Source organism: Gymnoscopelus microlampas, assembly GCF_963454915.1.
Source record: "Gymnoscopelus microlampas genome assembly, chromosome: 15".
Classification (NCBI taxonomy): domain Eukaryota; kingdom Metazoa; phylum Chordata; class Actinopteri; order Myctophiformes; family Myctophidae; genus Gymnoscopelus; species Gymnoscopelus microlampas.
The window spans coordinates 11,337,597-11,347,826 of record NC_139952.1 but is presented as its reverse complement, the minus strand read 5'-3'; positions in this window follow the sequence as shown (position 1 = coordinate 11,347,826).

The window sequence follows — 10,230 nt, the reverse complement described above, 5'->3', positions numbered from 1 at the left end:
TCACCATTGATAATGCTGGGTGACGTCAACTCGGACTGCGAAGAATCTGGGTGTGACCCTGGACGATCAACTGTCGTTCTCGGCAAACATCTTATCAGTGACACGGTCCTGCAGATTCCTCCTCTACAACATCAGGAGGATTCGCCCCTTCCTCACGGAGAAGGAAGCCTCATCCAGGCTCTTGTCATCTCCCGCCTGGACTACTGCAACTCCCTCCTTGCTGGTGCTCCGGCATCTGCCATCAGACCTCTGGAGCTTGTTCAGAAAGCTACGGCTCGTCTGGTGTTCAACCGCCCCAAGTTCTCCCACACAACTATCCTTCTCCGTTCTCTACACTGGCTCCCCGTAGCGGCTCGCATCCAGTTTAAAACCCTGGTGCTAGCCTATAAGGCAGTGAAAGGAACAGCTCCTTCTTACCTCCGGGCTATGGTCGATGCTTACACCCCTGCCCGACCACTTCGGTCGGCCACCTCGGGGCGACTGATTGCCTCGTCGCTCAAGGGTCCTTCTGGCCGATCAACACGGTTACAACTTTTTTCTGTTCTGGCCCCACAGTGGTGGAATGAACTCCCCACTGATGTCAGGACAGCAGAGTCACTGCCCATCTTTTGCCGCAGGCTGAAAACCCACCTCTTCAGGAAACACTACCCTTCCTCTTCGCCTTGCCTACTTGTTGTTAACTAGTTGTACGAACTCTTATTTTATTGTTTTATTGGATCTTGTTTATTCGATACACTTATTTGTTTTAGCTCTTGCTCATTTGATTTTCCTATTTTGTCTCATCTGTTTATGAAAGTAGGGGTACGTGCATTATTGACGGTATATGGTGCCTGCAGCCTGGTTTCGCGGGTGAGAATTACCTCACAACAGCTTGAATCTGAAAAATGTAGCTTTTTTAACAATTTGAGGACAGGGTATAACCTAACTTTTACATGTCAAGGTAATCATCTTAATTCATTAATTCATCTTAAATGTAAATAACTCATCTATGATTATTAATCATTTATGAGTATTAGCCTTTGTTGATTGGCTTGATCATTTTTATGCCCCCTCGGGAATGTGGTGCCCTACACACAGTGGTCTGCGTGTGCTTAGCGGTGGCACTGATTAGCGATATCTTCTTCTTTGTCTTTCGGCTGCTCCCGTCAGGGGTTGCCACAGCGGATCATTCGCTTCCATTTGGCTCGGTCCTCTGCATCCTCCTCCGTCACGCCTACTGCCTTCATGTCCTCCTTCACCGCGTCCATGTACCTTCTCTTCGGCCTTCCCTTCCTCCTCTTCCCTGGCAGCTCCATCTCCAGCATCCTCCTCCCAATGTACTCCCCTTCCCTTCTCCGCACATGTCCATACCACCTCAGTCTTGCCTCTCTCACTTTCTGTCCCAGCGGTTCCACGTGAGCGCTTCCCCTTATGTACTCATTCCTGATCTTGTCCACTCTCGTCACTCCCAGAGAGAAGCGCAGCATTTTCATTTCTGCCACCTCCAGCTCCGTCACCTGCCTGCTGGTCAGTGCCACAGTCTCTAGTCCATACAGCATGGCTGGTCTCACGACACTGCTATAGACCCTTCCCTTCACTCTCGCTGGTACCATTCTGTCACAGATCACCCCAGTCATCCTTCTCCACCCGCACCACCCCGCCTGCACTCTCTTCTTCACCTCCCTGCCACAATCTCCACTACTCTGCACCGTTGACCCCAAGTATTTAAACTCGTGCACTTTTGGTACCTCCACTCCCTGCATCTTCACCCCCCCTCCTTCCTCCCTCTCATTTACACACATGTACTCTGTCTTGCTCCTGCTCACTCTCATCCCTCTTCTCTCCAGTGCATGTCTCCACTTCTCTAGATTTTCTTCTACCTGCTCCCTGCTCTCACTACAAATTGCGATGTCGTCTGCAAACATCATGGTCCACGGGGCCTCCTGCCTGACCTCATCTGTCAGCCTGTCCATCATCATGGCGAATAGGAATGGGCTGAGGGCCGACCCTTGGTGCAATCCCACCCCGACCTTGAAACCCTCTGTCACTCCCACTGCACACTTCACCACCGTCTCACTACCCTCATACATGTCCTGTACTACTCTCACATACTTTTCTGCCACTCCTGACTTCCTCATACTGATTAGCGATATGAATTGAATTAATGTTTTGTGGGACACTTTTTAAACATTTTAATATTTGGGCTTGTTGGAAGGTATTAGATGACGTCAAGTCATCCCTCTCTTGAAGTCAAGAGAGGGTCAAGTCAAGTCCTGTGTCACTGGCATGCAAGTCCATGTCAAGTCCAAATATTTTTGGCAGAGGGCGCTACACTCCATCTGCCAGCCTAGGGAGAGCCCAGAGTCGATCTCATGTCTCCTTCGATGCATGAGAGATAACAAGCCTTCTTATCACCTGACAGGGGGGAGTTTCCCCGGTTGGACGTAGCGCGTGGAAGGAACACGTTATTCCAACCAGTTCCTATCCCCTCCATTAGGCGCCCCGGCTGACCAGGGGGAGGCAGTATAGAGACCAGGATTACTGCATGTTTTTGTGAGGGTACCTAGGGACACAGGGAGAACATGCAAACTCCACACAGAAAGGTCCTTTCACCAACCCCACCTCGGGTATGGGCACTGATGACGCGGAGGAGAGGACACGCCCCCAGCGTCAACAGTGTCCCCTGCGGGAATCGAACTCAGGACCTTCTAGCTGTGAGACAACAGCGCTACCGACTGCGTCACCATACCCCTCCATCAAGCAAGTCTAAAGTCATCAAATGTGTGACTCCAATTCTGAGTCCAAGTCGAGTCTCCCCACCTCTGGAAAATAGCATACAACTTCAGAGGATTAAATGTTTATAATGATCCGACTTCTATACTCACATACAAGCCCCGTCCCCCCCTCCGCTTGCTGCAGCTGCAGAGCATTGGGACTCGCTCTGTGTTGTAAGTGTTGTTGTTAAGAGTGGACTATCGGCTCAATTCTTACCTTTTTCTGTATCGATTCAAAAAAGGAATGGTAGGCCCAGTATACTACAGATGTCTGTCGTTCTGACCATCTGGAAAAAGTAATCGATAGGTTGAAACAACCTGTCTGCGAATCCCTGTTGAATATAGACATCATGATCGGGAACGTGTATGCAAGTTCAACATGGAGGCACGATGTTGAGCTGTCTACTCCAGTCTAAAGCAGGCAGAACTAAGGCCACGTTTACACGGCAACGATCAGAATAGAAAACGACAAAGTGCCGTTTGCGTCACTTTTTATTTTGCGTTTACACGGAGCCACAACAGTGAAAACGCTGTAGTGTGCATGCCAGGTGGCTAGGTGGCGGTGACTGACTGCCAGATAAGCCAGTCACGCATGCGGATTAACCACTTCCGTTCTATTTCCTGTTACAGCTGATTTTGTTTACATGTATGGGTTGTCATTAGCTTGTTTTTTCTGTAAAGTTTCTTGTAAATATTGGTTGTTGCGTTTTTTTGGGCTTGTTTTTAAAGTGTAGTTGATTTTTAGATTTTAGATTGTAGCCTATTATTGTTTAAACAGTCCTCAAACATGTGCATGTCAAATGATTGTATTTCTCCACAGACCCCCATCTGAATTTAGAAACATATATATTCCAAATATTATTTCACTATTTATTTTCCAGATCTTTTTGAAAATAGCAGATCTACAAGCTCACAACGTCTACAGCGTTGTGAGCTTGTAGATCTGCTATTTTCAAATAGCCTATGTACTGTATAGGTTTGAAGTGCTCATCTAGCCTAGTCGCTTCTTTTGGGTTTGTTTTCATAGACCTGGCTGCTTATTTCTCTACCAAAATCTGGCAACAGTACCATGACATGTTTTGCCGTTTCCTCCGTTGTAACCGTTTACATGGAGACGGGATGCTTAGCGTTATCAAAGATTTCTACTCTGGAAGGTGGTTTCACTTTTTTGTGGATTCAAGCCCTGATAACACCATTGCATCTAAACGGAAGGCACATTGGAGGTCTTTCACCTTGGACATTTGAGAGAGGAGAAGCTCTGGGCCTCCTGGGAATAATAGTAATGAATACAACTTATATGCACTATTGCACTATTACTATTGCAATTTCACATGGATAGGGATCTTTTTTATTTTTTTACTTAGATTGTCTGGACAATAACAGGAGCTATTTGGTGTGCAGATTGTTCTGTTTCAATTGAAATACCATTCCACAATCCACACCTGCATATTTTTTAAACTTTTGTTATGCTGACATGTGTCTTGTATGATTGTAGAACTTAAAATACAGACCTGCCCTTTGAAGCTGAACCCTCCCAGTGTTGTGGCGAGATATGGAGACACTGTCTCAGTTAACTGCAGCACACCATCTACAGACCACTATGGAATGGGCTGGGAGTCTAAGATGGGAGGCACAGACATGGAAGAAAGTGTGACGCTTATCACTTGGACAGTAAAGACTTTAAGCCCAGAAAACTGGAAAATAGAGCCTACTTGCTACATTAATCTACTCGACGATACGCAGTGTTTAAAAACACTGACAGTCACTCTCTATTGTGAGTATCTCACTTATTATTATGATAATTTAATACCACAGGTTCAATCCTCATCGTTTTACCTTGACATGGGGAAAATATTGTATCAGTATTGCAGTTTAACTCTTCATGGCCTTTTCCACCATTATGTTTACAGCATTGCCAGACAACGTCATCATGTCTCATTTGAGTCATACAGGACCAATGGTTGAGGGCATGGCATATCAGCTGCAGTGTGACATTATCCAAGTTGCACCACTAAGAAGTCTCACTGTGTTTTGGCACAAAGAACATGACATCATCCACAGGCAGTCATATGATGATGATGATACTGTACCAATGAATGTGAAACAAATCCTCTCGTTCACCACAGACAGAGCTGATAATGGAGCTCAGGTCTACTGTGAAACACAAATGAACCTTGGACCATCAGGTCCAAACCCTTTTCCAATGATGAGATCAGAGCCCCATGTTATGACTGTATACTGTGAGTTAGTATTCCTAATAGGGATGCACCGAATATTCGGCCACCGAAACATATCGTCCGATAATGGTTAAAAATGCATTTTCGGCTTTCGGCCGAAAGGGTTTTTAGGCCGAAAAAATATCACCGAAAGACACCGAAACATATCGGCCGAAAGACACCGAAACATATCGGCCGAAAGACACCGAAACATATCGGCCGAAAGAAACCGAAACATATCGGCCGAAAGAAACCGAAACATATCGGCCGATATCACCGAAAGACACCGAAACAATGCTATTTTCAAAAAATCTTGGAATAAAATCTGGAATAATCTTATTATATAAATGTTTACATTTTACAATCTTTCAGCAGTCAGTCTGGAATTAATGTATGCATTCAAAAGTGCTTAATAAATGTTTTATGGACCCATAATAGTGATTATTATGTAAGTTAAGTTTTGCCATAATCGTAGCTGATCAACATTGGTAAACAAATAAATAAATTATATATATTTATCATATTCGGCCTTTCGGTATTCGGTTTTCGGCCAACTGTTTTCTATTTTCGCCATTCGGTTTCGGCCAAGAATTTCCCATTCGGTGCATCCCTAATTCCTAAACCATATGAATATTACATAAGATATCAATGGACATTTTAGCGTTTTGCCTTGTTCGCTAAGAATTATTTTTCATTACTCTCCAGACCCTCCAACTTTCCACAGTTCCCAAACGGAGACGCTGGATCCAGTGCTCGAGCTTTCAGTAGCTGATAAAATAATGTTGAACTGCACTGCTACAGGAAATCCCACCCCCACATACAGGTGGCAATGTTCAAATCCAAAGCAAGAGATGATGGGAGATCAAGCTGTTATTATCACCTCTTGGTTGTTTCCAGGCATTTGCAATTGCACAGCTTCCAGTGATGTGGGCATTGAGACCAAGCAATTCATTGTCAATGATCCTACAGGTAAGACAGTGTTACTTGCAATGTCTACTCATTCTGCAACTCATTGGTGGGCTGTGGACAGTTCAGAAACATGCCTACCAGTGTCATCATCAATGGGGATTCCGTCTTTTTGGTATACGCAAGTTTGATAAAATGAGGGCCAGAGTGAGACAGGAATGGTGCCATCTTATAATGAGCATTAGTGAGGACCAATTATATGGAGATAAGGTTGAAAGTGGGCAAAGTGGTCCTTTCATCATGTGACTGTGATATCTGCCGCCAGTGGTGGATAAAGTACTCAACACCAGTACTTTGCACCAGTCAAAGTATAGATACCCCTTGTAAAATATAACTCAACTACAAGTGAGAATTGCTCAGTCAACTTTGTACTTGAGTAGTTCACCCCAAAAATGTCTCAGGGTCTAGCCAGCAGGAGACTAGGGTGTGAAATTGATATCATTTTTTTTGGGTGGTTAATTCATGAAGTATTTTTGTAAGTTTGGGTCTCGGAGTTGGCTTTCTAGAAATGTAGTGGAGTAAAAAATACAATATTTGTCCCCCTCAGGCCGGGCCGTTTTTGCTCCTTTCTGTCCGTGCCTGCGCGCGTGCGTGTGTGTGTGTGTCTGTGTGTCCGTCTTTGTGTCTGTGTGTCCGTCTGTCCGTCTGTCCGTCTGTGAACTACAGATTGCTCAAAAATACTATGAGTAGTAGGGATTTAAGTGTTTTTCAAAGTACTCAAAATAGTGGAAATCTATGGGTAAGCACTAAGCAAGTTTCATGGTTGTAAGTCAAGCAAGGCATGACATATGCCTGTTCAGAGTGCACATTTGCAATCGATTGCTATGGCGCCCCTCTTTGGCCAGTTGGAGTAAGAATTGTTTCAGTGCTGTTTGGCATGAGCCTCTGCAAAGTTTTGTTTTTTCCACATACAAATATATCTTCAACTGGGATTTAAGATATCAGGCCATAGTTTGTTTGTAGAAAGTTTCACACAGATTGTTTAAAAAACAATCCTAGGAGGAGTAGGAATTGATAGTATTCAAGAGGCAGAGGTCAATTGAATGCTATAGCACCACCCTTTGGCCAATGGTTGTGAGTGGTTTCTTGGCCATTTGGCATGCCTCTCTCATTCTGCCAAGTTTCATAAAAAGCAACTGCATGCACAGTGATGCCAGAACTGCATCTACTCTGTCTAAATATATGCTGCTTCAGCCAATCACCTCTGTTCTTGTTACAGACCTGCTGTTTAAGCCAAACATCACTGTCTTTCCCTCCATAAACCGGGTTTCTGAGGGCCAGCAGCAGGGGGTGCAAGTGTTGGAGGGTTCCGACCTCACCATCAGCTGCTCCATTCAGCCACAGTACCCAGAAGGCTCCTTCCACCTCACCTTCACTGGATCCAACACACCACACAACCACACCCAGCCAGCTGTCAATCACTCTGCCAACTTCCTGTTTCCTGCAGCTGACCACTCACAGCAAGGAAACTACAGCTGTATTTATCACATCAATGTTTCTTCTCATAACTTCTACTCTGAGAGCGAGCCCCTCCCTCTCACTGTCACAGGTAACTGAATGAAATGGTCTTTTCAAGTCACGATGTGAAACTCAACCATACAGATATGCATGAAAGTGACATCAGTTTTTCCCTAGGTGAGATATAGCATATAGAATCATCATTAATGGGTTAATACAATACAACCTTTACAGACTTTAGTGAAATTAATAACAAAATCGTTTTGCTATTCTTGGCCTCACCCCATCCGACCACGCTCTTAAAAGATTGTGTGATGGCCCGGACCAAGTCAAGTCAAGTCAAGTCAAGTCAAGTTTATTTATATAGCACATTTAAAAACAACATCAGCTGACCCAAAGTGCTTTCCAAACAAAAACAAATAGACCTTAGTCTATTTACAAAACAGACTAAGAGGCATAAAGAGACAAAGTGCAGAAGAGACAATAACAAAACAGAAACAAAATAAGAACAAGGCAGGGACAGGGAAACAGCAAACAAAGAACGAGCCTCAATCTATGTTAAAAGCAAGAGTGAAAAAGTGGGTCTTCAATTTTGATTTAAAAATCTCAATGGTGGGACTTATCTTGATGTGCAATGGGAGCTTGTTCCATAGTGTAGGTGCAGCCACGGAGAAAGCCCGGTCACCTTTGGTAATGAGGTTTGTTGAGGGAACTGAGAGGAGTTGCTGGGTGGATGATCTAAGTAACCTAGTGGCAGGAGGTTTATGTATCAGGTCAGAAATGTATGGAGGGGCGAGACCATTGAGAGCTTTAAAAACAAAGAGCAGTGCTTTAAAATCAATTCTATATTTAACTGGTAACCAGTGCAATTTTGCCAGCGCAGGGGTGATATGATCTCGTTTCTTGGTTCCAGTGATGAGTCTAGCAGCTGAATTTTGAACCAGTTGTAGCCGGGAGATGGTGGACTGGGGTAACCCTAGATATAATGAATTACAGTAGTCCAGACGAGAGGTGATGAAGGCATGGGTTATTGTGACTAGGTCGGTGTGTGTTAAAATGGGTAGGGACCACTGGCGTATACTTTGCATACATACTGGCGTATACTTTGCATACAAAGATGATCTTAGACTCTCAGGGCCCTATTTTTGCCGGTACCTTAAACATTATCCCTAAACTTATTTTTCTTAAAAACATTTTCAAATAGTTCAACTAGCCAGTCTACATCGACACGTTGTGAGCTTGTAGATAGGCTATTTGAACTATTTGAAAATGGCGAAAATAGGGCCCTCAGTTTAATTTGCAAAAAGTATTAGCAACGACGGCAGGTCCACCCACATAAGAGAGGTAGGCCTCATAAAGCTTGGACATACACACACATATAATGTAATGGGTGTTTTCTGTTGTGTTTTGAATATACAGTACCATATGTATTACAAGTACAAACTATTTTCTGGACTAAAGGCATTTTCTGCAAGCAGGGAACACCCCATCCCTTAACTAGTAATCTAAAAAGAAACATCTGACAGTTGATTAAGATACTGTATATTGTTTCCAGGGAAGTTGAATATTGTGATGATCAGCCTGGTGTGCAGTGGAGTGGCCATTCTCATGGGGGTCATGATCATCCTCTTCAGGAAGGTAAGGTCAATTCTCACATTATACAATTTGCCTTTCTCTGTAACAGAACCTACAGACTAACTTGACATTTCTGATAATTTCATAGAGCATGGAAAAAAAGAAGAATACTTATTTTATATCAGTTACACACCCCATGAAGCCTTGAATTCACGGAGATTTTTTTAGTTTTTGTCGCATTCCTATGCTAATAATTTGATGACCGGCGGACTCAAAGAGTCTCCTATTGACCGATGACCCCGTCATGAAATTATTGGCCCAGGAATGCGACAAAAACAAAAGAATCTCCATGGGGTGTGTAATTGATAAAAAATAAGTAATGTTTTGGGTGAACTACTCCTTTAAGCTTGTTATACAGATTTCATGGAATGTAAAACACTCATTGTTCTTGCAAAATGCATATTAATGGGTGGCTTACCGTATCTCTTTACCAGATATCATTTTTTTTTAAATAGGCTCTATGCACAGCAGCCATATTGAAAGGGCCCCTTCCTTACTTCCTTGGTGTTACCAATATTTCTAATGAAGGCCCTGTTCCATTTTGTGTAGAAGACCCCCATAACTCTGAGCATGTACAAATGGAACCAAATGGACCCTTACGGGTCCATTTGGTTCCATTTGTACACTCTCAGAGTTACACACCCGTAAGGGGCCATTTGGAACCCCCTCAAGAAACCAAGAGGGTCCCTGGACCTCACTTTGAGACCCACTGGTGTTTCCAGTGAGCGAACATGCACAACATCAGCACTGACTCTGTTTGATCAGAATGGAACAGAGCCTTAATTAGTATTATTGTTAACACCTGTTAAGGAAGTAAGAAGAGGCCCACTTTCTTTCCAATATGGCTGCTGTTTTCTCAGAATTACATATTTCAACTTCACATACTGCTTTAATGTGTACTTGCAAAATTGTAGACCTGATCCTTGACTTTCATATGAGGTGGAAGCAACAATACCAGGGGCCAAGCAATGTACACAATTTGATTTGATTTACATCATGTTTTACATCATCATGTCAAAGATGAAAACACCCCCTTTTTTCCAGCAAGAAAAACTAAATTATACTGTGTGACACAAGCCATGTCTCATAGCTCTGGGCATTCACAGAGACTTGTGTTATCCCTTTAGCCTAAATGTCTGCTGTTTACATTTCTGACTACTAATAAAGTATTCAATCAATCAATCAAAAAACCTTGGGCAGGG